A 13,602-nucleotide genomic window follows, 5' to 3' on the forward strand; every position below is an offset into this window, starting at 1 on the left:
GGTCCACTCCAAGAAACATCATCATTAAAATGGCAAATGTCAAAGACAAAGAGAGAATCCTCAAGGCAGCAAGGGAGAAGGAGAAAGTAACATACAAGGGGGCCCCGATACGCCTAGGAGCTGACTTCTCAACAGAAACACTACAAGCCAGAAGGGAATGGCAACAAATATTCCAAGCCATGAAAAGCAAGGGCCTACAGCCAAGGCTGCTCTACCCAGCTAGGCTCTCCATTAAAATAGAAGGAGAAATACGGAGTTTCCCAGACAAAAGAAAGCTAAAAGAATACATCTCTACCAAACCAGCACTCCAAGATATGCTAAGGGGACTGGTTTAAGCAGATGAAGGAAAAGAATGAGACAGAGAGGAACACAAGTACAAAGAGAAAAGATGAGTAAATTTCTATCAGTAATATCTCTCAATGTGAATGGACTAAATGCCCCAATCAAAAGACACAGGGTAGCTGAATGGATAAGAAAACATGACCCACACATATGCTGCCTACAAGAGACCCACCTCAGAGCAAAAGACCTACACAGATTGAAAGCAAAGGGATGGAAAAAAATATTCCAAGCAAATGGACATGAGAAAAAGGCTGGCGTTGCCATACTTGTATCAGACAAAGTAGATTTCAAAGCAAAGGCCATAAAGAGAGACCCAGAGGGGCACTTTATCATACTTAAAGGAAGAATCCATCAAGAAGACATATACATTGTAAACTTATATGCTCCCAATAGAGGAGCCCCCAAGTTTATAAGGAAATTGTTGGATGACTTCAAAAAAGATATAGATAGCAACACACTGATAGTAGGGGATTTCAACACCCCGCTGTCAAAAATGGACAGATCTTCCAAACAAAACATTAATAAACATATCGTGGCGCTGAATGAAAAACTGAATCAAAGAGACTTACCTGACATATATAGAACCTTACATCCCAAAGAAGAAAAATACACATTCTTTTCAAATGCTCATGGCAGTTTTTCAAAGATAGACCACATGATAGGACACAAAGCAAGCCTCAGCAAATTCAGGAAAATTGAAATAATACCAAACTTTTTCTCAGACCACAAGGCCTTGAAACTCGAAATCAAACTCAAAGAGAAACTTCAAAAACTTGCAAACTCATGGAGACTGAACAGTACACTATTAAACAATGAATGGGTCAATAATGAGAAAAGAGAAGAAATCAAAAAATTTCTGGAAACAAATGAAAATGAACAGACAACTGTCCAAAACCTATGGGACACAGCAAAGGCGGTCCTGAGAGGGAAGTTCATAGCAATACAGGCTTACCTTAAAAAGATAGAAACATTTCAAATAAAAGACCTAACACGACAACTTGAAGAACTGGAGAAACAACAACAAATAAATCCCAGAGCAAGTAGAAGGAAGGAAATAGTCAAGATTAGAGCAGAACTGAATGACATAGAGACAAAAAGAACAATTCAGAGGATCAACCAATCCAGAAGCTGGTTCTTTGAAAAGATTCATAAAGTTGACAAGCCTTTAAGCAGACTCATCAAGAAAAAAAGGGAGAGGACCCAAATTAATAATATCAGAAATGAAAGAGGAGAAATAACAACTGATACCACAGAAATACAAATGATCATCAGAAACTATTATGAACAATTATATGCCAAGAAATTTGAAAATCTTGATGAAATGGACAAATTTTTAGAAAAGTATAATCTTCCAACACTGAAGGAGGAAGAAACAGAAAGCTTGAACAGACCAATAACAGCTGGGGAAATTGAAGCAGTCATCAAGGAACTCCCAGCACACAAAAGCCCAGGGCCAGACGGTTTCCCAGGAGAATTTTACAAAACATTTAAGGAAGAGCTAACCCCTGTCCTTCTCAGACTATTCCAAAAAATCCAAGAGGAGGGAAGACTCCCAGACTCCTTCTATGAGGTCAGCATCAACCTGATCCCAAAACCAGATAAAGACCCTACAAAGAAAGAAAACTACAGGCCAATTTCGCTGATGAACATAGATGCTAACATCCTCAACAAAATATTGGCAAACCGCATCCAGCAATACATTCAAAAGATTATCCATCACGATCAAGTGGGATTCATTCCAGGCATGCAGGGATGGTTCAATATACTCAAATCAGTAAACGTGATACACCACATAAATCAAAGAAAAGACAAAAACCACATGATCATCTCGATAGATGCAGAAAAAGCATTTGACAAGGTACAGCACCCATTTATGATCAAAACACTCAGCAAAATGGGAATAAATGGGGCATTCCTCAACGTAATAAAGGCCATATATGAAAAACCTACAGCCAATATCATACTCAACGGGCAAAAACTGAAAGCTTTCCCACTAACATCGGGAACACGACAAGGATGTCTGCTCTCACCGCTTCTTTTCAACATCGTATCGGAAGTCCTAGCCACAGCGGTCAGACAAGAGAAAGAGATAAAAGGCATCCAAATAGGAAAGGAGGAAGTCAAACTATCATTGTTTGCAGATGACATGATAGTGTACATAGAGAATCCTGTAGACTCTACCAAAAAACTCCTCAACCTAATAAGTGAATTTGGCAAACCAGCAGGATACAAAGTCAATATTCAGAAATCAAAGGCGTTTTTGTACACCAGCAATGCAATAGAAGAAGAAGAAATCAGGAAAAATATACCATTCAATATAGCACGAAAAAAGATAAAGTACCTAGGGATAAATTTAACCAAAGACACAAAAGACCTGTATGCAGAAAACTATACAACATTGAAAAAAGAAATTAAGGAAGACACAAATAAATGGAAGCATATACCGTGCACATGGATTGGAAGAATTAATATCCTTAAAATGTCCATACTACCCAAAGCAATTTATAGATTCAACACAATCCCTATTAAGATACCAATGACGTATTTCACCGAAATGAACAGACATTTCAAAAATTTATATGGAACCATAAACGACCTCGAATAGCCACAGCACTTTTGAGAAAGAAACACAAAGTAGGAGGGATCACAATACCGGACATCAAACTCTGCTACAAAGCCACTATACTCAAAACAATCTGGTACTGGCACAAGAACAGACCCATAGACCAGGGGAACAGAATAGAAAGCCCAGAAATAAGCCCAGGTCTCTATGGACATCTAATATTCGACAAAGGGGGCAGAAGCATAAAATGGAGCAATAACAGCCTCTTCAACAAATGGTGTTGGGAGAGCTGGATGGCTACATGCAAAAAATTGAAATTGGATCATCAGCTGACACCATACACAAAAATAAACTCAAGATGGATAAAAGACTTAAATATAAGTCGCAACACCATAAAAGTCCTAGAGGAGAACATTGGCAGGAAACTCTCAGATATCCCACGCAGCAATTTTTTCACTGATATGTCTCCTAAAGCAAGGGACATAAAGGAAAGAATAAACAAGTGGGACCTCTTCAAAATAAGAAGCTTCTGCACGGCTAAAGAAAACATCAGCAAAATGAAAAGGGAGCCAACCATTTGGGAAAATATATTTGCTAATGATACATCAGATAGAGGTTTGATCTCCAAGATATACAAAGAACTCACTCGACTTTACTCCAAGAAGACAAATGATCCAATCAAAAAATGGGCAAAGGACCTGGGCAGATGCTTTTCCAAGGAGGAGATACAGAGGGCCCAGAGGCATTTGAAAGGATGCTCAGCATCACTAGCCATCAGAGAAATGCAGATCAAAACCACCATGAGGTACCACCTCACACCGGTCAGAATGGCCATGATAAAGAGATCCACAAACAACAGGTGCTGGCGAGGCTGTGGAGAAAAGGGAACCCTAGTACACTGTTGGTGGGAATGCAGACTGGTGCAGCCAGTATGGAAAGCAGTGTGGAATTTCCTCAGAAAGCTTAAAATGGAACTGCCTTTTGATCCAGCGATTCCCCTGCTGGGACTATACCCTGAGAACACCAAAACGCCAATACAAAAGAACCTATGCACCCCAATGTTCATAGCAGCACAATTTACAATAGCCAAGTGTTGGAAGCAACCTAAATGCCCATCAGTAGATGACTGGATCAAAAAATTATGGTACATATACACAATGGAATACTACGTAGCAGAAAGGAAAAAAGAAGTACTAAACTTTGCGACAACATGGATGGAACTGGAGAGCATCATGCTAAGCGAAATAAGCCAGGGGGCGAAAGACAAATACCATATGATCTCACCTATAAGCGGAACCTAACCAACAATACAAAGAAGCAAGGAAAATATGACCAGCAACACTGAAAGGAAAAGAAATCAACAGAGACAAGAGGGAAGGGGGGGCAGGGAAAGGGAAGGGAAGGGGAAAGTCAAGGAACATATAGCAAGGACTCATGGACAAAACCAAAGGGGAAGAGCTGAGGGAGGGAAGGTGGGAGGGGGCAAGGGAAAGAGGTGGGGGGAAGGCAGAGACAAATGTATTTAAAAAGTAAATAAATTAATTAAAAAAATAAAAATAAAAAAATAAAAAAGTGAAAAAAAAAGAAATAAACCAGGTGAAACAGAAAATAAATAAATAAATAAATAAATAAACAAGTGCTGGTGAGGATGTGGAGGAAAGGGAACCTTCATGCACATTTGGTAGGAATGCAGACTGGTGCAAACACTGTTGAAAAGAGTATGAAGTTTCCTAAAAAAGTTAAAAATAGTACTGCCTTTTGATCCAGTGATCCCTCTACTGGGAATACACCTTAAGAATGCTGAAACACCAATTCAAAATAATATATGCACCTCTCTGTTCACAGTCGCATTATTCACAGTAGCCAAGATGTGGAAACAGGTTAAGTGCCCATCAATAGATGAGTGGATTAAAAAGCTGTGGTACATTCTTTTACACAAAAGAATACTATGTGGCCATAAAAAAGAAGGAAATCTCACCTTTTGCCACAGCATGAATGGACCTGAAGATTATCATGCTTAGTGGAATAAGTCAGTTAGAGAAAGGCAAATACCACATGATTTCACTTGTATGTGGAATCTAATGAACAAGATACATTGATGAATAAAACAGGAACAGAGGCATGGATACATGGAACAGACTGACAGCTGTCAGAGGGGAGGGGATTGGAGAAGGGAATGGATGAAAGAAGGTGAAGGGATTAGCCAAAGGACATATATGCATAACCTGTAGACACAGACAACAGTGTGGCGATGGCCAGAGGGAAGGGGATAGAGGGCATAGGTGGAGGTGGGCAAAGCAGAGGCATGGGGACATCTGCTATAGTGTCAACAATAAAAATAAAGTTAAAAAATATATATAACAAAATATTTTAAAAGGCAAACTTTCTTTAAAAAGCAATACATTAAATTAATACATGCTAATAATATAGTAAGATTGTTTAGTAACCATAAAGAAATCATACATTTTAAAATTAGTTATGATATTTGACAGAAGAAAATCAACTAAGATCATTATTACTACAGCCAATGAGGAAAAATATTTGTGATAAAATCACCTCTATGTTTTTAAAAATATGAGATTACTAATTATAATAATGTTAGATCACCCAACTACCAATAATGAAAGTGCAAAATTGTCTCCATTACATCTGATACTATAGTGGAACTAATTAATGAGAAAAATATTCAAGAAATAATTGACAACAATATCCAATCATCTCCCCCTAGATGTCTCACCAATATACTACAGCTCAGAAGAGATCATCTTTAATAGGAGGATGTAAGAAAACATGTAGCATATGATCCTTTCTTGAGAGAGGGTAGACCCCAGTGATATATTTAAGAGGAAGTTTAGAGATTTCCTATGCAGAGAAAAGATCTAAGTTGATTCAAAGTGAAGGGGAAGAGAGCTAAAGTGAGCAAAATAGCACAGATAATTGCATCAAAGGTTAAAATAAAAAAAAATGTGTGAGGTCTTACTAAGGAAAAAAAATCCTAAAAAAGAACAACTTCAATTTTAATAAACGAGATTGTTAAAATGCTTTTATGAGGTCTAAATCTGTAAGAAACAGATAAGACAAGATAGATGAGACAGATAAATGACAGATAGGTAGATTAGATACACATAGAAAGACAGGCAGGGAAGGAGAAAGATGGCAGAGGAGTGAATGGGAGTCGCGCTGACCTCCTCCTCCCAAGACCAAACTGGAATTGCGACTAAATAGTGGAGTAATCACCTGGAAAACAATGGAATGATAGTGGGAGAGGAGCCTTGGAGCTGCAGACAGACAGTGGATTCAAGTCACACATCCCAATGGGAAACTCTCTCCAAATGGAATGCATGCCTATATTTTGTGAAAGGGTGGACAAACTTGAATCATGCAATTATTAATTAAAAGAAAACAATAATGGCTAGATTAACGTCAGATAAAGTATACATCAGAGCAGAGAAAGTTAGCAGACAGAGAGGGATACTATATAATAAAATGTCAATCCACCTAGAAATCATAGCAATCCTAAATGTGTATGGAGCAAGCAACAGAGGTACATAATATAAGCATAAGCATAAACAGATAGAATTGAAGGAAACAGACATATCCATAAATATAATTGGAGATTTTACATTTCTATCTGAATAATTGAAGAATTAGACAGAAAATCAATAATGATATAGACTGAACAACACTATCAACACACAAGATATAGTTGACATTTATATAATGCTGTCATCCAACAACAGAATACACATTATTTTCAAGTGTCCATAAGATAGAGATATTAAAAAAGAAGAAAAAAAGAAAAGAAAGACAGGCAGATAGACAGTCAGAAAGGCTGGCCAAATCTTTTTCCTCCTTCAGAAGATTTTTCAGTACATATAGTTTTTTGAGAGAGAATTTCAGTATCCTCCAATATAATTTCCTAAAATTCCAAAAATTCTTTTACATATATTACTTTTCTAGTTGCCTAATCCAAAAGGTAATAGAGTATAGTAAACACCAACAACACAAAATGAAACTAAATTCACACATTCGTTAACATATAAACCGTACTTTATTTCTATATAGAAACATCATACTATTGTCTGTTACATTTGTTCTATTCTTTATTTTCAGGGTTCCTTCTATATTTATGCTAAAAAAAGTTACCTTATGTATATGTAAAATAAAAGTGGCTATCTTTTTTTATCTCAAAAAAAAAAAAATTTTACCATTCCCCTCTCCTAATCTATTCTGCCTTCATCCTGTCCTCTATGTTTTTTATCTCGTGTTTTAATTTTTCCCTGTTTTATCCTGGTTTTCACTCTTCACTCTTAGTATTTCTTCTCCCTCGATCATCTCAAAATCACTTCCCTTTCCTCTAGACATCTCTTAAGATTTTCTTTGTTTTTCCCCTGTTATTCTCATTCCACCTATATTAATAATAGATCACTTATTGTTGGTAGTGCTGTGGTGGGTAATTTTCTCCAATTTGGTTCTCTTTTTATTTACTTCTTTTTTTAATCTTTCTCTCTCTTACTATACAGCATTTACAACTTTCTGTTTAAACTTAATACTATATACTTCCCTTCTATTGCTCCATTCCACCATCTTTATTTCTTTTTTATTTACAATGTAAATTTTACTTCCTTTCTCTCCTCACATTGCCCTGACTCCCTACTCATTATTGCTCCTCCTGTACCATCTCAAAATCATTTTTCTTTCAGTCATCTGATATTCATTTCTCCTCTCTTATAATAGCCTTAATCTTTACACCCTTATTAATACTGGCTCATTTGCTGTTGACCATGTGATTGTGGGTGGCCTTATTTTTGTAAGTGTGGTTTTGTTCTGGCAGCACCTGCATAACATCATATAAGACATGGTGGATGGAACGCTGGAGGGAAGAACCAATCAAAGAATGACCCAACAGCAATCAAAACCCAATTACAAACAGAGCGCCAACATAATTGGCATAAAGAGCATTCTAAGAGCATCAAGCTCAGGAGATCAAGGAGACTGCACCATTGAATCCCACAGGTCCCCTGCAATAGAAGGCTACACCATGAAGACAGGATGTCAAAGCAGATCACTCTAAGAACCAGAAAAAAAAAAGAAAAGTACATAAAATATGGAGACAAAGAAACAACTCACAAACAAAAGGAAAGGAGGAATCCCCAGAAAGTGTGGTAAATGAAATAGAGGGAAGTAAACCATCAGATATTGAGTTCAAAATAATGGTTACAAGGAAGCTCAATGAGCTCTGTTTATTGAGAACTACAAAGAACTACAGGGAATCTAAAAGGAACTTACTGCAAACTACATCACCATGAAAAAGGACATAGAAACTATCAATAACACTGAAGAGGAAATAAATATTACAATTTATGAATTGAAAACACATTAGAAGGAACTAAAAGCAGGTGAAGCAGAATATTGAATCAAGGAGCTGGACAAAAAGGTAGAAAAAAAATTCTCAGACAGAGCAATGAAATGAAAAAAGACTCAAAAAGAATAAAGGGTTTAAGGGAGCTTCAGGACAACATAAAATGTAATAATATCCATACCATGGGTATATCATAAGGAGAAGAGGAGAAGCAAGGCATAGAAAATCTGTCTGAAAAAGTAATAACTGAAAAGTTCCCTCACATAATGAGAGAAAAAGTCACATAAGTCCAAGAAGCACAGATGGTCCCTATCAAGAAGATTCCAAGGAGGCCCCCTCCAAGGCATATCATAATAAAAATGGCAAAATTTAGACAAAGAGAGAATATTAAAGGCAGCAAGGGAGAGACAGCTAGTAACATACAAGGGAGCTCTGATAAGGATATTAGTAGCTGATTACTCAACAGAAACACTACAAGCCAGAAAGGAATGGCAAGTAAAATTCCAAGTAATAAAAAGTGAAGACCTGCAATCAAGACTAATCCACCCAGCAAGACTCTCATTTAAAATGGAAGGGGAAATAAGGAGCTTTCCAGACCAAACCAAAAAAAAAAAATGCTAAATGAACACATGCCCACCAAACCAGCATTGCAAGATATTGTAAAGGAATTGCTTAAAGATGAAGAGAGGACTTCAAGATGGCAGAGGAGTGAAAGGAAGTCACACTGACCTCCTCCCAGGACCAATCTGGAATTACAACTAAATTGTGGAGAAATCATCTGGAACAAATAACTGAACTATTGTGACAGAGGAGCCTTAAAACCTCAGACAGACACAGGAATCAGCTTTAGCACAACCTAACTGGTAAGGAGTGCAGTAGAGGCTCAAGAAGGTGGAATAGGGACCCACGGGCAGCAGCACCAGAGGGACACTGAGACAGCCAGTTGGATCCCCCTGAGAAGAGCAGGGTCTAAACCATAAGTGGGGAACTCCAGCCTACAGCACCTGAGTCGAAAAAGCACACAGATAACAGCCAGCTGTGAGAAGCGGCAGGGTTGCTCTCTGCCAGAGAAAGGCAGCTGGAGACAGAGAGCCATTTAAAGGGCCACCGCAAATATTTGTAGTGGCAGCCACTTTCTCTGGGCGCCGATGGAGGCAGGGGCAGAGTGGCTAGAGCCACCTAAGGAGAGATTAGGGAGGTGGGCTGTGGGAAGAGAACTGAGAAAGTGGACTGCACAGTCCGGATGCTGATTCACACCCCATTCTGCAGCAGCCATCCTGCTCAGACAGACCACTCCCCACACAGCAGCTACAGCGTGAAGGGACACAATAGCCCCAACCTCAATAGGCTCATCCCCGACCCAGTGTTACTCAGGCCTCAGTACTAAGCACAGAGCAGCAGTCACAGATAGTAGATCCCTGGCTAAAGAGGACTCACAGTGGTCTAGAGACGCCTGAGGAAAGTCTGGCGACAGAGGCATTGGGGAGAGAACTAAAGGAGTAGCCACGGGGTTCATGGTGCTGACTCTTCGCCCATATGGCAGCAGCCAACTAGCTCAGGCAGACCACTCCCTCAAGTAGCAGAAAGGTTAAAGGACACAATACCCAGGATCACAGGAGGGACTCTGCCCGGCCCTGACTGCTGAGGGCAGAGTGACTAGGTACAACTGGAGGAGACAGACACAGACAGTAGATTCCTGGAAGTCTCTTAAAGGCTGCCTAAGGTCAGACAGGGTCAACAGCTGACATCATCAGAGGCATATCCAGAAAAAAGAAAAAAAAAAAAGCAATCTCCTACCGTAGAAGTTCACACCAGGAAGTGTCAAGTCAGGAAGTGACAGTCAGGAAGTCAAGACAGATAAATTTAAGCAGAAGCAAAAAAAAAAAAAAAGAGTCTCACAAATAATAGGAAGAAAAAGAAACACCCCTCAATTGAAGAGAAATGAAGAATCTCCGCAAAGAGAACTAAATGAAATAGAGCCAAGTAAACTATCAGATACTGAGTTCAAAACAACGGTTCTAAGGAAGCTCAGTGAACTCAAAGAAAATTACCAAAATCCACAGGGAAACTATAAGGAAATTATTGCAAACCATATCAGCATAAGAAAAGATATAGAAACTATCAATAAAAGACAAGAGGAAATGAAGAATACAGTTTCTGAATTGAAGAACACAATAGAAAGAGGATCAAATCAGTGAGCTAGAGGACAAGGTAGAAAAAAGTGCCCAGAAATGAAAATGAAAATGAAAAAAGACTCAAAAAGAATGAAGAGGCATTGAGGGAAATGCAGGACAACCTGAAACATAGTAAGAGCAGTATAATAGGGATACCAGAAAGAGAAGAGGAACAAAGTATGGAGAACTTATTTGAAAAAGTCATTATGGAAAACATCCCAAATTGGAGAAGAGAAAAAGTCACACAAGTCCAGGAAGCACAGAGGGTCCCATTCAAGAGGAACCCAATGAGACCCACTCCAAGATACATCATAATTAAAATGGCAAATATCAAAGACAAGCAAAGAAGACAAGTGAAATAAGGAGTTTCCCAAACAAAAGAAAGGCAAAGGATACACCTCCACAAAACCAGCATTGCAAGATATGTTAAAGGGAGTGCTTTAAGAAGATGAAGAAAAAGAGTCTATGAATACCCAGTTCCTTTCACAATCACCAATACTTGATATTACCAATATTTTTTATACCTAGTCATATGATTGTGACAATGATGTGTTCTTTTGTTACTTTATTATTTGTTGAAACTAAACCTGTTTTTGTATATTTCTTGCCTATTTCTATTATTTTTAAAAAGCTTTAAAAGACTTTTTGGTATTCTTTATCCATTTTTTAATTAAAGTTTGTAGAATTTTTTACCTAAAAAAAACTATTAATCCTTTTTTAAATGTGTTGAAAATACTTTCCTATTCTATTACTTATCCTTTAACTTTTTATATGTATATATATTTCTGAATAGTCTTAAATGTTTAATATAGTCATATTGTCAATATTTTACTTTATAGCTTCTGGGTTTGAATATTTTACTTCAGGATAAGAAAAATATTATTTTGTATTTTCTCCTAAAACTCCTTAGATTTTACATATTGATTTTTAACTCACCTGAATATTTCTTGTATAATGTGTGAAATAGGGCTCTATATTTGTTTTATTTCAAGTAAGAGTGGTCCATGCACCTTATTTATTTAAAAAGCCTTATTTTCCCCATTGACTTGAAATATCAATTTAATCATATATTACATTGTTAGACAGCCATATACATTTGTTTCTAGAATACTCATTTTATTTCATTGATCTACTTGGTTATTTCCGTGCTGGTGTCATGTTATTTTAATTGCTGAGACTTTATAATGGATTTAAATGTTTAAATATTTTATAATGGATCTTCACATCTTAAAAAAATAAATAAGATCAATCTGCAACTTAAAAAAAAAGGAAAGAAAGAAGGAACTCCTACCTTTTGTGACAACATGGATGAAACTGGAGAATATTATGCTACGTGAAATAAGCCAGTTGGTGAAAAACAAATACCATATGATCTTACCTATAAGTGGAATCTATTCAACAAAATAAACAAACAAACAAAATAAACTACAGGCATGGAAACACAGAGCAGACTGAAAGTGTCCCGAGGGCATGTGGAAGGAGGACAGTGGTGGAAAGAAGGGGAAGGGACTAGACAAAGAACATGTATAAATGACCGATGGGCATAGACAACAGTGTGGGAATTGACTGTGTGAGCAGGGGGCAGGGTGGGATGGGTGGAGGAGGGTACAGGGGGAAAAATTGAAACAACTGTAATAGAATAAACATGCTTTAAAAATACAAAATTAAAAAAAGAAAATCAATCATTCAATCAATAAACAATAAGTGCTGGGGATGATGTAGAGAAAAGGGCAACCGAATGCACTGTTGGTGGGAATGCAGACTGGTACAGTCACTGTGGAAAACAGTACGGAATTTCCTCAAAAAACTAAAGAGGGAGCTATCTTTGACCCAGCGATCTCACTGCTGGGATTATACCCTAAGAATCCTGAAACACCAATTCCAAAGTACCTATGCACCCCAATGTTCATAGCAGTGTTATTTATAATAGCCAAGTGCTGGAAACAGCCTAAATGCCCATCAATAAATAAGAGAATCAAAACACTGTATTACATTTACACGGTGGAATACTAGGCAGCAGAAAGAAATATGGCACTCCTATTTTTCCTGACGTCATGGATGGAATTGGAGAGTATTATGCTAAGTGAAATAAGCCAGATGGTGAAAGACAAGTACTATATGATCTCACTTCTAAGTGGGAACTAATGAACAAAACAAACAAGCAAAATAGAATCAGAAACATGAATAGAAAGAAAAAACTGACAGGGAACAGAAGGTATGGGGGAGGTGGATAGGGGAAGGGTATAGTTAAAGAACAAATATAAATGACTCAGGGATGTGGACAAAAGGGTGGGGATTGACTGTGGGAGTGGTGGGTGGGAGGGGAAGGAGAGAGCTGTGGGGGAAAATTGGGACCACTGTAATAGAACAACAATAAAAAAAAGAAAAGAAAAATGATGCTCAAGAAACTTAGTGAATACCTCAACAGCATAAAAAAGGTCTGGTCAGTAACAAAGAATGGACTAATTGAAATAAAGAACAATTTACAGGGAATGAACACTAGACTGGACGAAGCCAAGAATTAAATCAGTGATTTTGAACACAAGGAAGGAAACAAACAAACCAAAAAAACCCAATTCAAACAGCAAGAAGTTTAAATAAGAATGCAAAATAATGAGGTGAGTGTAAGGAGCCTCTGTGACAACTTCAAGCATACCAACATTTCCATTATGGAGGTGCTGGAAGAAGAGAATGAGCAAGAAATTGGAAACTTATTTGGAAAAATAATAAAACTTCCCTAACTTGGTGAAGAAAATAGACTTACAAGTCCAGGAAACATGAAAAGTCCCAAACAAGATGAACCCAAAGAGGCCTACATCAAGACACATCATAATTAAAATGCCAAAGGTTAAAGATAAAGAGAGAATCTTAAAAGCTGCAGGAGAAAAGCAGTTAGTTACACATAAGGGAGCTCCCATAAGATAGTCAGCTGATTTCTCAAAAGAAGCTTTGAAGGCTAGGAGGGATTGCAAGAAATATTCAAAGTTATAATAATCAAGCACCTACAACCAAGATTGCTCTACCCAGCATAGCTATCATTTAGCATCAAAGAGCAGATAAAGAGCTTTCCAGACCAAAAAAAAAAAAAAAACCAAACAAAAATAAAGGAATTCATCATCACCAAACAAGTTTTATATGAAATGTTAAACCGTCTTTTTTAA

At 37.5% G+C, this 13,602-nt stretch overlaps 1 protein-coding gene across 1 annotated transcript in view; it reads right to left on the reverse strand.

The window, feature by feature from the left end:
- Positions 1 to 13,602, reverse strand: part of ZFAND4 (zinc finger AN1-type containing 4) — a 105,036-nt gene that overhangs the window by 62,042 nt on the left and 29,392 nt on the right. The gene's annotated exons all lie outside the window — the stretch shown is intronic.

This window comes from Pteronotus mesoamericanus, unplaced genomic scaffold, assembly GCF_021234165.1.
Source record: "Pteronotus mesoamericanus isolate MK-2021 breed Mesoamerican mustached bat unplaced genomic scaffold, CSHL_Meso_final contig_35, whole genome shotgun sequence".
Classification (NCBI taxonomy): Eukaryota; Metazoa; Chordata; class Mammalia; order Chiroptera; family Mormoopidae; genus Pteronotus; species Pteronotus mesoamericanus.